Source organism: Phoca vitulina, unplaced genomic scaffold, assembly GCF_004348235.1.
Source record: "Phoca vitulina isolate PV1807 unplaced genomic scaffold, GSC_HSeal_1.0 scaffold17, whole genome shotgun sequence".
NCBI classification, from domain to species: domain Eukaryota; kingdom Metazoa; phylum Chordata; class Mammalia; order Carnivora; family Phocidae; genus Phoca; species Phoca vitulina.
The window spans coordinates 26726993-26743876 of record NW_022589720.1 but is presented as its reverse complement, the minus strand read 5'-3'; the positions used below and the strand labels follow the sequence as shown (position 1 = coordinate 26743876).

General features: G+C 44.7%; 1 pseudogene; it reads left to right on the top strand.

The window, feature by feature from the left end:
- Positions 1-718: 718 nt before the first annotated feature.
- Positions 719-15857, top strand: LOC116639068 (annotated as a pseudogene).
- Positions 15858-16884: the final 1027 nt, after the last annotated feature.

The following is a 16884-nucleotide window of genomic DNA, read 5'->3' as shown; positions in this document are numbered from 1 at the left end:
AATAAAATGTGACTCACTTCTCCGCTCCATTGTAAAAGTCGTAAAGGCAGTAACTCAAGTGTGTCGCTGACTCAGTAATTGCCCAGCATCATCTTTATTGAAATTATCCAGCAATCTAGAAATTAGGAGTGAAATAACCCATGAAATCATCCTGACCCAGCCATTCTGAGCTAGATTAAGAGAGTCTTTTCTAAGCCCTTTTTCTATCACCCTTTCAGTTTAGTTTTATAATCACTAGGCATGTAACAACTCTGAGCATTAATTTGGCAAATTTCTGTTCCAACTGGCTATAGTTAAAACTATAGAGCAGATCCCTAAGAGGCACAGCAGATATCCTGAGATGAAGTAGTGTCTATTTTTCAAAGAAATAACAGATTGGAGGCCTGTCTGTGAAAGTCAGGAAAACCCATAGGAAGGTTTAAGGTGGTTGTTTACAAAGTCTGATCTTGTTGCTGTCAGGGGTGGGGTAGCAAGGTTTACACGGGTCAGAATTTGTCCAGGCATTGTGCCTGGGGCAGTGGAGAAAGCTCTGTGTGGATGAAGGAAAGGACTGCCCACTGAGCCGCCTTCTCTCTTCTCGCCGTCAGTGCTGCGCAGGGCAGGACAAGAAGATGGGAAAAGTGGTGTCAGGGGTGCAGGGTGGGGGGGTGGGGAGCTTAGCTTGGTTTAAATGTTTTCTAAGAAAATGCCATGAATCAAATAGCTCTCCTAACTGTTAATGGTCCATAGATTCAGCACGAAGGAAAATCAGAAACCCTTTAGTCCAACATCCCACGGCAAGAGGTAAGTCCTTTCTAGTGCATTATTGAGCTGTGAGCAGCTGGTTTGCATTTGAATACCCAGGGGCACTAGCTTACTGGGGAGCCCATTCATTCTAGTCTCCGACGACTATGTTTGTTTTTCATGATCAGGCATAATTTGCTTCTTTGGAGCCTTCATCTGAATAAGCCCTCGGTAAAATTTAGCTCTTACTGTGGTTATTGTCATTGGCTTTTTTTTTTTCTTCATGAAAAACACCTCAAGGTTATCAAGGCTTTCACTTCTTCTCAAGACTAATTTCTTTGATTGCTTAAACTCATGACTTGGCTCCCAGATCCTTTACTGTCCTGGCTCCTCTCTCTCTCTCTCTCTCTCTCTTGCCACGTGGTTCACCAGCAGTGACCAGTGCTTCTTGTGATCAACTCTCTTTGACATTTCCTGGCTCAATTCATTCCAAAGAAAGGCCCCTTTCATCTCTCTGCTTGTGCTTATCAGAGACAAATGCCTAAAACAGAAGACTAAGGTTGTTATTGGTTGACATGGGTGAAAAATATATGTAGGTACATGAAGAACTAGGTCCCCTGGAGCATTTACATGCTGAAGGAGAGCTGGGGTAGGGAAAGTGATTTTAAACTAGTATCAGGGACACAGCAAGCTCATATGTAGAAAGAATTTGTTAATATTAAATAGAAATTATGGAAGATAGCAAGATTTCTTTTTGTATTATTTATTTACACATTGCTGTTTTTTCATCAAAAACCAAAACAAATTAATCTTCATTTTTGGAAGCAAAGCCATTTCTAGATCAAATAAGCTGAATTGTAAAAGAATAGGAGACTCATGGAAGATTAAAAAATATAGTGTGTTTTTCATTGCAAGTATTAGATTTTTAAGTTGTTCTTGGACGGTCTGTGGGAAAAACAGAGCAGAACCAGATTCTTCTTTCTCGATGCAGGCAATACAAGAATGAAACTAACAAGAAAGTAGAAAGCCCTTCTAAGCTTAATTAAATTATCAGCAGTAAAGGAGTAGTTTCTGAATGGTATTGATACCTGCCCTTTGTTAAGCAACACAAGTAAACGATGTCCCAACTAGTAACCTACCATTGCATGATGTAGTTTGCAAGTTATTTTCTTAATATTGGTGATGAGTTTGTGCTAAGTGATCCCTATTCTCTTGGCCGGTTCCTCTCCGTCTCAATGATATATATTTGCCAAATGGCTGGCTAGAGCCAGATTTGTTACAACTCGTACAGGGCAACTGAGATCTGAATTGCTAGTTGAGTAGAAGATGCTGGCTGTGTCAAAAGCTAAACTTGGGTTGGGGTCATGGGCATGGGGAGGAGAAGGCGTAAGCTGGAAAAGACTGCTCACTGCAAGTGAGTCAGCCCAGGGAAACTGATATTTATTAATAGGGCTCTTTATTGCAGTACAAAGATCAGTTTTACCTGGTGCTCCTAGACGAGCAATCACCAGGGTCTAGAGTCATGCTCAAAATTCAGGAACATAGTCCATGGGAAGCAAGTAGGCAAACTGTTGCAGCAGACATTGTTGGTTTCCATTTATCCCTTTCCTTTTTCCTCAGAGGACCCTGATTTTGTGTGGGTATCTCTCTTTTTAAAAAGCAACCCTCGGGGCGCCTGGGTGGCTCAGTCATTAAGCGTCTGCCTTCAGCTCAGGTCATGATCCCAGGGTCCTGGGATGGAGCCCCACATCGGGCTCCCTGCTCCGCCGGAAGCCTGCTTTTCCCTCTCCACTCCCCCTGCTTGTGTTCCCTCTCTCGCTGTGTCTCTCTCTGTCAAATAAATAAATAAAATCTTAAAAAAAAAAAAAAAGCAACCCTGCACTCCCAGGGAGGCTGGCCCCAGCCCCAGGGCATGAATTCTGATTGGCTCAGGTCAGTCCTGGCAGTCTCTTCCTCTTGCAGGTGAGCACGCACACATGAAGAGATTCTGGCCAGTGAAAAGAAAAGAAAAGAGAGAGAGAGAAGTCTGCCCTGGGTCCTTTTGAAAAGGATTGTCCAGACATACACACACAGGGAAAGAGAATTTGTCATTGTACTTGGCATTATCACCTTTGGATGTGATGGCTGGAACTGCGGCAGTCATTTTACAACATGAGGGGAGCTAGCTTGAGGATAAAACCCACATGTTGAGCACGACTGAGCAGACAGATGACAAGACCTGCGGTCTGAGGCTAGACCTGAAACACTGAATCAACCTCAGAGCTACCTGTGAGGGAGTGAATGGTCTCCAAAATTTGTATGTTGAAGTCTTAATCACCAGTACCTTAAAATATGACTACATTGGGAGACAGGGGCTTAAAAGAGGTAATTAAGGTCAAATTAGGTCATATGAGTGGGCCCCTAATCCAATCTGACTAGTGTCTATGTGAGAAGAGGAGATTAGGACACACAGAAGAAACACCAGGGATGCAAGTGCAAGCCAAAGAGAGAGGCCTCAGAAGAAACCACACCATCAACACCTTGATCTCAGACTTGCAGCCTCCAGGACTAGGAGAAAGAAAACATCTGTTGTTTAAGCCACCCAGTCTGTGCTATTTTGTTATGGCAGTCCTTGTAAACGAATACACTGCCCTTCCTTTGGCCTGCCTTTGGCCTTTGGCTGTACAATTTTTCTGTTTGTTTGAGTGGGGTTTTCTGTTCTAACAGAGTTGTTGAAAACACATGCGGAAGACCCTGCAGCAATATTTTTCCATTGCCAGTGGAAGCCAGTCTGAATATGGGAGGTGTAGCTAAAACACTGAGGGCTAGAGCACTGTAGAGGATCATCTTGTATACTGTCGTAAACACAGGGAGTAGTAGGTCATTAGTAATCAGGAGGAAGCTAAAGATGTCAGGGGCGTGGTGGTATTTTAATATTTTTCCAAATGCCAGGGTAGGGCTTTGGTCTCTGCTCTCTCAACCTTCTCATAACTGGACCTGATGATGGAGCCTCATGAGGATATGGTTAGTTGTCAAAGGACAGAATGAAGCTGACTGTCCATGCAGAGGTTTAGACTGACTGATCACTATGACCTCAGCTAACCTATCAAATCAACTAGCAACAGATGAAAAACGAATTTTGACCAGCTTCAGGGAATGAGAATTTATAAAGTCCTAGGTAGTAGTTAGAATAGGAGAGCATAAAACCTACTCCATTTTATGGGTCTCCCCCTACTAATTTAGGTTACCCAAGTTCTAACTTCAAAGCAGGAAGTTGGGCAACCACTGGGTTAAAGACAGATCCACTGCCAGCATGTAAGTATTATACAGCTTACATATACTGAGGCTTAGCTCTGAGCTATGAAATACGTTTCTCTCATGACTAATGCAGAGTTGTGTTTGTTGAACCAACTTTATTTTTCTAGATAGTAGTTGTCAGGTTGACCATAGCCACATTATTTCAAGCTTTCAGTGCTTTGATTCAAATAGCTCCTCTTTGTTCTTCCTGCTTCCAGAATATTCCCTTCTAACCCATTCTGCTCCCCAGTGAAGCTTCCTAGGATCACTTTGGTTATTTCTTCCCTCACCTCCAAAACATTCACGTGGCTCTAAAACTATTGAAAACAACCTTTAGTGTAACTGCCCAGGCTGCAGTCCTATAGTCCTTCTCTGAGAGTTCCTTTATCCCAGAGGTGAGCCCCGGGAGTCATGTTAATTCAATATGACATCAATTCTCTCATTGTACTAGGAATGGACATGCAGATTCTCTCTCACAGAAATTTGGAATTGGAAGTCAAAGATGCTGGTAGCTTCTGCTGGCCAGTTGGACTGAGGAGATGTAAATGTGTGAGTTGTGGGCTGAACTGTCTTATATATTCATGGGGAAACAAACAAACAAAAATCTCTTTTGCAGAGGGGAAAGGATGAGAAGGATATGCAGAGATAAGCCAAGGTGAAGCAAGGACATGAGTGGGGTGGAGTTGTAGGCTCCAAGCTAGCAAGCCTGTGCTCTAGCTCCTGAGAACTTTTCATTCCTGGCTCCAAGCCTTGGGGAAACCCAGTTGCCCACTCTGCCACTGGGCTCCTCCAGGTCCCTTTGTTTTTAGGTGAACTCACTCCTTTTGGCTTACACTACTTTGAGAAGCTTTCTGTTATTTGCATCCAAAACCATTTGGGCCAAGGTAACGGTAAAGTCCTAAACTTTTGGCTTGATATTCAACATTATCCACAATTTAGCCATCCTATATGGTTTTCATCTCTATATTTCTCTGCCGCCCTACATGGTACTTCATTCACACCAGTCTCCTTTCTTTCCTCCTCTCACACCTTATACATTTTTGCTTGTTTCACATCATTTCTTCTACTTAAAATGCTCTCCTTCTTCTTCTTGGACTACTTGGACCTTGCACATTTTTAAAGGTCAATTCAAGTTTGCCCTTCTGTGGAAAGTCTTATACAAGCTTCCCCGCTCACAACAATGTCTCCTTCTTTTAAACTTCCATAGTGCTTGTTATTTCTGTTTTCATGGAACAATAGGTTATGGTAATGAATAAAAATATGATGAAACACCTTGATGACAGAAACTCTAATATTCAAATTTGGAAATAATATGGGAAACCAAGGACTGCATCCCTGTCAGATATGTCAGAACAAGAGAGTAGTGGCAAACATATGTTTAAGTATTACCATTAATAAAATAACATCCAATCTGTTGGAAAACCTGAAATGTGCATGTTCCTATGATCTTATTTAGCTTAATCGGCGATACCTACATTGAGTGTGATAAAACAATTAGATGAGAGGAGGTAGAGATGGAAAAACAAGAGGATGTGAAAGAGAAGATGGACACTGAGGTATTGGAGAAGATGGAGATTGTAGGGATAGGCGCTGATAGGACAGGGAGGATGGAAAAGAGATGAGGAGATGTGGAGAGTCTTTCTTCCTCCTCCTTGCCTTTCAGCTAAAATAAACTTTAACCCTGACTCTGTCACTAGCTCCTCTCTCAGAAAGGGAAGGGGAAGAGAAGTTAAGAGGGGGAAGTAAATAAAGAACAGTAGGATGATAAGGAGGACAAGAACCACGGCCTCCCCCAGGGGAAGGCAGACTTAGAATCCCTAGCCTCCAACCCAGGGTGGCATATTACAGTCTTTATGACAAGATTTAACCTCTAGTGACAGATTAGTATCTTTAATAATGAACATGTGAATTCTTATAGCCCTGCCTACTCAACAACATTCACTCAAAAAATATTTATCGCACTCTTTATTATCAGATGGTTTGCTAACATATGAAGTAGTCACACTCGTCTCTCATTGCATATTATAGAAACCCACAACCACCATCTGATAACTCTGGCAATAAACATCAGTTAGCCATGGCCATGTTCATGAGGCTGCCTTTTTGAGTCACCATTGACCTTTTGTCCATGAGAGCCTTCCCCACCCCGTCTGCCTCCGGGGTTTTCCAAGGCTGATGCTCCATGATTAGTAGCTGGGCTTGGGTCCTTTTCCTCTGTACCTGTTCCCAAGAGTTGTTTAAGATAACCAACCACATGAGCTTGCTTAGATATATCTCCTGGTTGCCATCTAGAGACAGCACTGCAGCGTTTGAAGCCCAGGACATATCACGCTTTGTGTCTAGGAGCTCTCCTCTGACGTCTTTATTCAGTTATCAGAATATCCAAGGCAATCTGAAGGGGAAAAGATGTTACACACCGGTGTCAGTCCTGTTCACAGAAAGGTGAAAAGATCACTGCATTGCATGTCTTTCTTCCAGTCTAAACCCATATGGAGACCAACTCTTGAACCAAGCACTGACCTTGAGTAACCCACAGCCTAATGGGAAAACCACCTGGAGAATTTATAAATCATATAGATAAAGACTAACTTCTTTGTCTGTGGAACGACTTATACAAATAGAAAGCTACCTTCTCTATCGGCTCCCTGTTTCCCACTCCCCATATTTTCCTCAATTTTTTACTTCATTGTATCTTAGAGGAGGCATTAACTAGTGTTGTAAAGGAAGGCACATTGGCTCTGTGCGTGTGTGTGCGCGCGCGCACGCACGTGTGTATATGAATGTAAGAGAGAAGTGTTCTGATTTAATGGTTCATTTTTATTTTTATTTTTATATTTTTTAAAGATTTTCTTTATTTATTTATAGGACAGAGAGAGACACAGCGAGAGAGGGAACACAAGCAGGGGAAGTGGGAGAGGGAGAAGCAGGCCTCCCGCCGAGCAGGGAGCCCGATGCGGGGCTCAATCCCAGGACCCTGGGATCATGACCTGAGCTGAAGGCAGACGCTCAACGCCTGAGCCACCCAGGCGCCCCTAATGGTTCATTTTTAAAAAAGTAAAACCTCTCTCTTACCACAAACCTATGCTCCTAGATTCTGCTCCATTTAATCCCTTCAGATTCCAGCCAAACATATAAAACCCATTTCTTAGCCTTTCTTCTCTCACCGGAGATGTTTGCATGTGCTGTTGTTTGGGAGGTATCTTTCATTCAGGCTCTATCTCTACGTGTGGGATGAACAAAGAGCATATCCAAGGGTCGCACATGTTATGTGCCATCAGGGTGTGTTGGAAGCAGTCCTGCCTTGCCTAATGCCCAGCAGAGCCATTTTTTTCCTTAAGTGGACACATTTATGTTCTGTTTTTACTCCACCCTCCATCGAGGTCACAGCACCCCCAGTGGGTGCAAACTGTTACCTTGAGGAAATAAGAGTTCTGGGTGCTTCTTTGAATTTTCAGTTTTGTAGAATTGGGATGCTGAAGAAGCTGAGCATCATCCCTCAAGTCGTACCAGATTTGGTATGATTTTAAGCTTCTTTAACTGGAGGATTTTAGCTGCCAGTTCATCTAACCGAGTTTCTATGATTCACAGTCCAAATCCAAGTCACAGTTCCGTGATGAAATAAGAGACTATTTTTTTCCCCCAAGACTCAGATACCACAGATATGACTGAAAGGTTCATGGCTAGGGCAGTTCCATCCTGTCACGTGTCGACCGACTCAGCCTGGAGCTACAGAGCAGGGAATTTGGGGTTCAAAGAGGTATGGCACGGCATCTAACCCATGCTAGCTCTTTGGCCGGTATTTGTTAATTGACTAATACAGTCTCAACACCAGATGTCATCTTTTAAGAGTCTCATTTTCCTTCCCATAGATGTTGGTGAATCCATGTTTCATACAAAAAAAATTGTCAATTACAGAGTGCCATCAATTATTTGAAAAATAAAGTGAACCCTCCCTCACGGACTGGCTACGTAATTTGTGGAGCCCAGTACAAAATGAAGATGCAGGAATCCTTGTGCAAAAATTATTAAGAATTTCAAGATGGGGAGTGCCTGGGTGGCCCAGGTGGTTAAACGTCTGCCTACAGTTCAGGTCATGATCCCAGGTCCTGGGATTGAGTCCCGCATGGGGCTCCCTGCTCAGTGGGGAGCCCGCTTCTCCCTCTCCCTCTGCCCACCCTCAGTTGTGCTCTCTCACTCTCTCTCTCTGTCAAATAAATAAATAAAATCTTTTTAAGAAAGAATTTCAAGATGGGAAGTACAGAGCATTAAACCAAATGTGGGGCCCCTTCCCTGTATAGATGGGACCCTGTGAAGCAGGTACTAGATCCTCATCTGCTTACCATGCACGAGGGCCTATAGTTACCAGACCCTGGATCCCTTTTTGTCATATACATCTGCTCGCAGCAACCATGAACTTCTGGGAGGTTTCTTAACTTGCTTAAGATCATATGCAAAAGACCGTATACAATGCCAGTTTTTTCCCACTAGACAGAATGTAGGGTCACTTCTGAACAATATCGTCACATATACAGTCTTGTACGATTTTCCCTCATAGAATTATGTGGATAATAATCATTCACCCGGACTGAGAACTCACAATGCGTCAGGCAATGTTCTAGTTGTTTTACATGTATTTACACATGTAATGCCCAGCAGTGCATTCATGCAGCTTTGGTTGGGATTTGGCAGAAAGTGGAAAGCACAACTCCAAAGATGAACTGAAGAGATTTTTAATGAAGGGACTGCTGTCAGAGGTGTAGAAAGGATTAGAGAGACCTTCGAGGAATAGGGATACATCTGGAACCAGCAGGAACAGGAAACTGTTTATGTCCCAGGCTGGAAGGAGCAAGGAAAAAGGACAGAGTCACATCTTTAGCTATGGCAGATAGACTACTTATTAAGTGCTATGGCCATGGTCAAGGCAGACAGCCTCTGTCCAAATCCCAGTAAGGAGGGATGGCTGGAGGACAGATATTCCAACCCCCTTTCTTGGTGTCCTCACATCTTCTGCCCAGGGCCTCCCTGTGGCCTAACCCAAGGGAGCCGAGGGGCTCAAGTCTCTAGAGGTCGGCCTCCTAAGACATAGAGCAGATACAGATACAATTATCCCCATTTTACAGATGATGAAAGGAGACAGAGAGGCTGAGGAACTTGCTCCAAATCACACAGGTACTAAGTAGCAAAGCCAGGATTCAAATACAGTAAGTCTCAGTGCAGAACTGAAGCACTCGACACTATTGTTCTAGGACAGGTCCACGAATGGTCCAGAAGCCCCCGCACGTGGCAATAAGTGATCTGCTACCAGACTCGTGAATTTGGAACATCATAATCAGGGGAAACCAGCCTGAACAAATAAAACGGAATTTTAATTATTATAAATGTGTGCGATTGGATTACCTTCAAGGTGAAGAATAATCAGGATGAGGGCGGCAAAGCATCGCCAGGGAAATGGTTTTGGGGGATTTAGTCTTAAGAAAGGAGAATAGTGGTTTGCTGTTAATGGCATTAACTTCAAAGCAAATAAGCAATTCTGAAACAGAGTCAAAAGCACTTGAAAAGTTCGATTTCTTAAATAGGGCGCATATTCTTCCCCAAATGATATTCTTTGTAGCTTGTTGAGATCATGCATTAGTTCAACGAGGATGTGTCAAGAGCCTCCCGTGTGTCCGGTGTTGTTCTAGGTGCTGGGATACAGCCATGGACACAACAGTTAAAATCTCTACTCTCAAGACACTTCAACTCTAGTGGCAGGAGACAGATAATAAACAATGAATAGATACGTGCTAATGCTACGAAGGACAGAGTAAGGACAGAGGGTGATGGGAGAGGGAGGCAGACACTAATATCGAATATCGAATTATCGCAAACACCCTCTCCAACAAGGAGACATTTGAGCAGAGAACTGGAGGAAACCTCTGTGTCCTTAGCTGTGCGGTTGTGTACCGTCGACCAGTTACACTGAAGAAAATGTTAGATCTGGAATGAACCACAGGGATGCTCACATTCTATAAAGAAATTGATGCCCAGAGGTCAAGTCCTTTATTCAGAGCCACATTATAAATAATTATGAATGAAGGTTGTGCTAAAAATCACATATTGGGATTCTCATTTTCTCACTTAACAAATATCATTGGGCCCCCTTATGTACCAGGCACCCAGTCTCATGCTTTTTGCACTGGATCCTCTTGTTTGCTGGTTCAGAATCAATTTTTAATTCATGAGCTTTTATGGTAACTGAAGGCTTGGCTCCCTCGAAGTATGGGTTCCCTTCGTGTGATGTGTCCAGATGCCCTGAAAGAGAAATAGAAGTCCCAGTAGCTGTGGCTGGCAGAATGTGACTTATAAACCGCCCTTTCCCCCTTCTTTCAACTGATTTATTTTCTTTTTTGTAATTTGAAAATTAGACTCTGGGGCTCAAGTGAGCTGGTTAAAAATCATACTCTCTCCTTCAGATTTTTTAACTGTAGTTCTAAAAAAGTGCTTCACCGCGGAGTTGTTGTCCTAGTGTGGGAGGTGGGACAAAGGGAGGAGAATTCCGGCAGGAAGAGAGCCAGGACGTTCAAGCTCAAATCAGGGGATGAAGTTGGAGCCTCAAGGGAGAAGCAGTGTGGGGATGCGACACAAGCCATCCCCGGGGCAATACACCAAATGCAAGGTACAAATGTAGGAAGGGGGTCAGTAGCCAGAGTGAGGGGACAGAGATGCGGACAGAGCCTGGGGGAGGTAGCTACAGGGGAGAAGGGAGACAAGAGGTTCAGCCAGGCCAGGTGGCAGGGACCAGAGCAAAAGCTAGCGTCTCATGCCCAGAGGTGATTCTCATAGATGCATATCTCCAAAAGCTACATGCAAGGCCCAGGTTCTACCTCTTGCCGGGTTGGCAATTATGTTTAATATAAACTCATTTTAAATAGCATCTTAAACTTTAAAAATCCTTCACACAAACACACTCTCTTATTTAATCAGTAAGATAATGAATGGAGGTATTATTTTATCCATATTTTATGGATGGGAAAATTAAGGTCCAGACAGGTTGAGAAATGGACCCAATGTGTGATAATGAGTTCATGACAGCACAGGGACCAGAACTCAGGTCTTCCAGCCTCCATCTCTTATATAGTTTTGACTCAGACTACACGGCTGTGTCATGGGAAGATGGAAAGGAGCTAACATCAGTGACAAGTCTAGGAACTTTAGACCAAAGATGTGGGACTTGTCCTACAGTGGGAATTCATGTTTCTTCTTCTTCTTTTTTTTTTTTAAATTTATTTGACAGAGAGAGACACAGCGAGAGAAGGAACACAAGCAGGGGGAGTGCGAGAGGAAGAAGCAGGCTTTCCGCTGAGCAGGGAACCTGATGTGGGGCTTGATCCCAGGACCCTGGGATCATGACCTGAGCCAAAGGCAGACACTTAATGACTGAGCCACCCAGGCGCCCTGGGAATTCACGTTTCTTAAGAAACAGTAATTTGGGGGCACCTGGGGGGCTCAGTCAGTCAAGCATCTGCCTTTGGCTCAGGTCATGATCCCAGGGTCCTGGGATTGAGCCCCGTGTCAGGCTCCCTGTTCCCTCCCTGCTCCCTCTCCTTCTGCTGCTCCCCCCTTCTTGTGCTCTCTCTCTGTCAAATAAATAAATAAAATATTTTAAAAAAGAAACAGTAATTTGCCTATGTAATTTTCCCCCCTTCTTCTCTGGGAGCCAGTCACTTTAGTTGCAAAGGAAGATAACGTTGTGGCTTTGGTCCTTAACTTGAAGCATTCAACCTAGTTGAACTTGAAAACAGCCAAGGATCATCTTTCCCTGGGCTCTATCATGTGAAGCCCCACATTAGTTTATATGGTCCGAATGTAGATCCCAAAGGAGAGGACTCACCACTTACTGCTCACTTTGGCCAAAGCTATTCTACACACTTTAGAACCTCCCATATAGGCTTCAATATGACCCTACATAGGAGATACTATTATTATCCTCAGATAAGGGAACTGAGGCATTGGGATGATAAGTAATTTGACCCAAATCAGACAGGTCATTGCTGCCCCACCCTTAGATTCCCAGCACTCATGGCTCCCATTTACAACAGCAGCTTTCTACTGGAAGCTCTTGGGACTCTCCACCTGATGCCTTTCTCTGGCCACAGGAGCAGGTGTGGCCCAGGCACCAGGACAGGTTGGAAGTTCCAGGGAATGAATGGCCCTCGGATAGATTTCAACCAATGAAACTGGTGGATAAAGACCCCAGCAAGCTTTCCCCTTGAGTGGGACATTCTGTAGCATGCTCCCTTTATATGGTCTCCAAGGTCCCCACTGGGATGGCACTGCATCTGCCCATAATGTTAAAATGCTCACTTCACAGGTGTTTGCTGCTTCCCACCCATCTATCACTCTCTAACTGATGCTTTCTGATGTCATCTCCTACAGAAAATATTTCCACTCGAATCTTTGTCGTGGGATCTATTTCTGGAGACTCAAACCAAGACAGTTGGTTGAACTGGAAATGGTCTTAGAAAACAGACCCACAAATGGATCTGGAACCTGAGAGTTCACTGGGCAGAAGGTAACGAGAATCCTTTGTTGGCAGTAAGTGAGATGGTGAAAACCCTTGGTGCTGGAGAATATAGACTCTCACCTGTGAAGGACTGAGATGGGGTACGGTGGAAAGGGATGCCCCGGCTCATGGGAGAGTTCTAGCACTTGAGAGAGTTGGGGGCAACAGTAACTACAAAGATTGGGGAGTTGGTTGTCTGTCGTTGACTGCGGTGGTAACTCTGAAGAAAGAAGATAACAGGTTCATGTCAGTGAAGAATGAGAAGGTCAAGGGTCCTCCATGCTGGCACAGGTAGAGAGACTCCCATCTGCTGCAGCTGGAGGGCAGGCTGCTGAAAACTAGACCCCTGATTTGGTTGTACGAATGACAGGGATGGAAGCAACAGCACGGGTTTCCTCTCTTCAAGGCCGCTCCAGCTCCTGCTGCACCTCAGTGCCTGACCTAATGATGGAGGCTGGGGCTGAGCTCTCAGTTTTGTACCGTCCCTCGAGGAGTCAACTTAGTGTGGTGGAAAGTTGATTATCCTGGCCCGTCTCCCTCAGAAGGAGACAGAGACTTACGCTTACTGGGGACAGATTTACCTTCCTTGTCTACAGAGCCTCTGCCAGTACCTTGATCCAAGGACTCTCAGAATATCTAGTTTACCAACATGGGAATCCACTTAATATCACCTCAGACCAAAGAAGCCACTTTACAGTGAAGTCAAGATGATGGTTACGCAGCCACCGGATCTACTGATTCTACCACCCAGCGCATCATCTGGAGGCTGCTGGCTTAGTAGAATTTTGGAATGGCCTCATAAACACTTAGCTGAGTTGCTAGCTGGGAATCACATGCCATGGACTTGGGACACTGGTCTTTCAGATGTTATCCAGCGCTTGGCCCCGGGAGGCAGGATACTCAGATCCAGGGAATAAAAGCAGTAAGTGGCCCTCTCACCATCATTCCTAGTGACCTACTTGGGGAGATGGTGCTTCCTGATTTTGCAACTTCAGTTTCTACTAAAGATGCTGGTTCCTGAAGTGAGTGGGAGGTGGGAGGAATGTCCAAACAGAGGAACATAATCAGGGTGTCACTAAATCCAAAGTTACGTCTGTCACCTGGTCATTTTAAATTTCTTGGCTCAGTGGTCCAGCAAGCCAAAAAATTTTCAAAGTTTTTATACTGGCAGGGATAATGGACCCTGATGATCCCAAGGGAGCAGGCTTCCTTCTGCACAGTAGGAACAGGAAGAAATATGTCTGGGACTCAGAGAGCATTCTGAGTCCCCCCCTTGATGCTTCTGTACTATGAATTGGCAATTGCAGCAACCACAGCCTGATTAGGACATGCAAACCTGTGGGTTAGACCCCTCAGGGGTTAAGGTCTAGCTTATCCCACTGGGCACACAACGTACACCAGCAGAAGGACTGGCTGAGCGTCAGAACCCAAGGTAGGAGTAGAGGAGCCAGATAATGATAGCAGAGTTTGAGCCTTAGGTCTTCACTGCAATAGAAGGGACTGTAGCTTGTCTTACTCATATGCTTGTTAGAAATTTTTTTTCCTGAAAACTGTAACCAGCCACCTTGAAAACTCAGTGACAAGACAGATGCATGAATGGATCTGTGTGTTGACAGGGGTGGACTATAGCAGATGCTGCTGGTCCTGCACTCACATCCTCTCAGTGCCCACTGGTCCTGGGCAGGCAAGCACGTCCCCACTTTTGCCCAAGGGCTTCTCTGCCTAGAAATTCCAGGGAGCTCACAGGCTAGAGGGCAGCCCTCAACTAATGAAGGATGGGAGTCGGTAGATAAATACCCAGCTTCCTTGCCTCTTAGATGGGATGCCTTGAAGCATGTTGTCTCAGAAGAGAACCCCAGACACACCTAGGGAGCCTGCTTCCTAAGCACATTACATGGTCTGTCTTCCCTTTCCTGCATCACCTCCCCACTCCCTCACTGATACTTCCTTTTTTTTTTAAGATTTTATTTATTTATTTGAGTTAGAGAGAGAGCATAAGAGCGGGGGAAGAAGCAGATTCTCTGCTGAGCAGGAAGCCCAACATGGGGCTCAATCCCAGGACCCTGAGATCATGACCTGAACTGAAGGCAGATGCTTAAGCAACTGAGCCACCCAGGCACCCCTCACTGATGCTTCCCGATGTTAGCTCTCAAATAAGCCACTTATACCCAAATCCTTATTTCAGGTCAGCTTCCAGACAAACTCAAGCTCAGAGTGGCTGAGTCAGAATACGAGTCCTGGTAGTTTGGCCTCAAGAGTCCTTGCCTTTAACAATTACATGTGAATTAAAGAATTATCCCATAAATATAAAGATGCCAAAGAGGAGGAAAAGAATCCAGGTATCTTTAAAAGCAGTCCCCAAATCAAATAATTCTATCTTCACAAAATCTTATGGCCAAGTGTGATTTTTTTATGGAATAGGACTTCATTTGGTATACATCTCTGTGGGAGAGTTGGTGGACACTCATCTGGATGTCTCTTTTCTTTCTTCTCTTTCTTTTCTTTTCTAGTGAGATGTGAATCTATCCATTTAACATTTTATTTTTTTTCACATTTGAAAAAATGTGATTGCAGGACACTCCAAGTAGAACTCCCTACCCCTCCAAAAAAAAAAAAAAAAGGGTAGATGTGTAAAACAAAATTGTTTTTCTTCTTTAATTTTTTCTCCCAACCAAATGAAATGTTGTCTCTGACACAGAGCAAAAGTCTTGACTTCCTCCACACCCAAAGTGTCATTAGGATCTCTGTGAATTATCTTCAGCCTCAGAGAGAGGAGAAGAGATGATGAAGAAGCAGGAAAGGCTCCCTTGTCCTACCTCCTCGAAATAGACCCGGGGAGGCTGCGGCATTCTTCTTCTCTGTCCTCCCTCTGTCCTCTGTCCACCTCTTTCGAAGTCTTGCAGTCCAGTTTGGAGTCTGAACTGGGCTAAACAAAAACCACTCTGAAGAAGAGGAGGCGGTTCGGCCTGGGGACTGTGGTGGGGATGTGGGCTGGCGTGTCTGTCGGCTCTGACGCGGTTGGCACTTTTTGTTGGTATCAAAGGCCACTTCTTCAGAAGCAGCTGCTCACAGGTGGCTGGAGGCAGTGGGGTCCATCATGCTGCTAGTGGTGTGCATATCGAGCCCCAGTATAGATAGCCTCCCCAGCTGACCAGATCCCACGTGACCTAGGCTGAGCTCTTCAGTAGACCATGTGGTTCTGGATTCCCTGGCATTTGGGCATGACTCAGATGCTGTAGGGGGTCACTTTCCATATCCAGATCCTTCCCAATGAACAGATGAAGGACTGGGTATCCTTCCAGATGACCAAGGCTGAAGGCATTGACTTAGCTCTTCACAAGAGTCTTGGGAGAATTTCAAGCAATTAGGGACTTACTATTATACATTAAAATTTTAAATTAAAGAGTTTTGGTCAGCAAAGAGGAACAAGAACAAAACACTGAATTGACAATGGCTTGGGAAGAGGTTTGCACTTTTCTTAGAGTGGGAGGCAGCTGTCCGTGAGTCACTACATCCAGAATCTGAGCTTTGTGGCCTGGATCACTGAGACCGGGCCAGCCTGATGGGTGGAGGTGGCCTGGTGGGGTGTGAAAGTACAAAGCTGCACTCATGAGTCCGTCACTGGATCACCTCTTGGTTATCTCATAGACTGAGTTGGCAGGAAAATGTATGGCCCAACTCGGAGACTGGGGGCCTGCTTTGAGTCCCAGCCACACCACTACTTGGTATGACTTATCTTCTCTGGGACTCAGTGCCATCATCTGTAAAAGGGGGACAATAATTCTCTCAGTCAGCCTCCTAGCAAGAAACAGATACATTCTCAACTTGAGAAGTTTAATAGAGACTTCTTGCCAAAGTGGGCAGGACTAGGGGAAACCAACAAGGGACAGTGAAGCACCCCAGAGCTGGCAACACCAGGGAGCCAATGCTGCCCCTAGGCCATGGGGTGTCACCAGAATGGAGAGTAAGTACAGATTTGTCTGCAGGGAATTTTCAGTGGAGGAACACTGTCGCTGTCATTGTGTAGACCTGATGTTGTTATGCCCTTCCTGGATGTGTGTGCCTCCTGCTGGAGTCCCCAGGGGCTGAACCCACCTGGGATCCAGAGTGCAAGGGAGCCAGACTGAAGCTATCCTTAACAGCTAGCTTCTGGGGTACAAAGCAGAGTACAGAAAGGCAGAGAATGGCAGATGGGCAGACAGAGACTATCCAGCTCAATTCTGATAGGATTGTTGTGAGGATTAAAGAAGTTACGGTATAGAAATTCTTAGAGCAATGCAGGCACATAGTAAACACTGTGGAATAGTCCATTACTATTATTATAGCCCTAATATTTCTCTGTT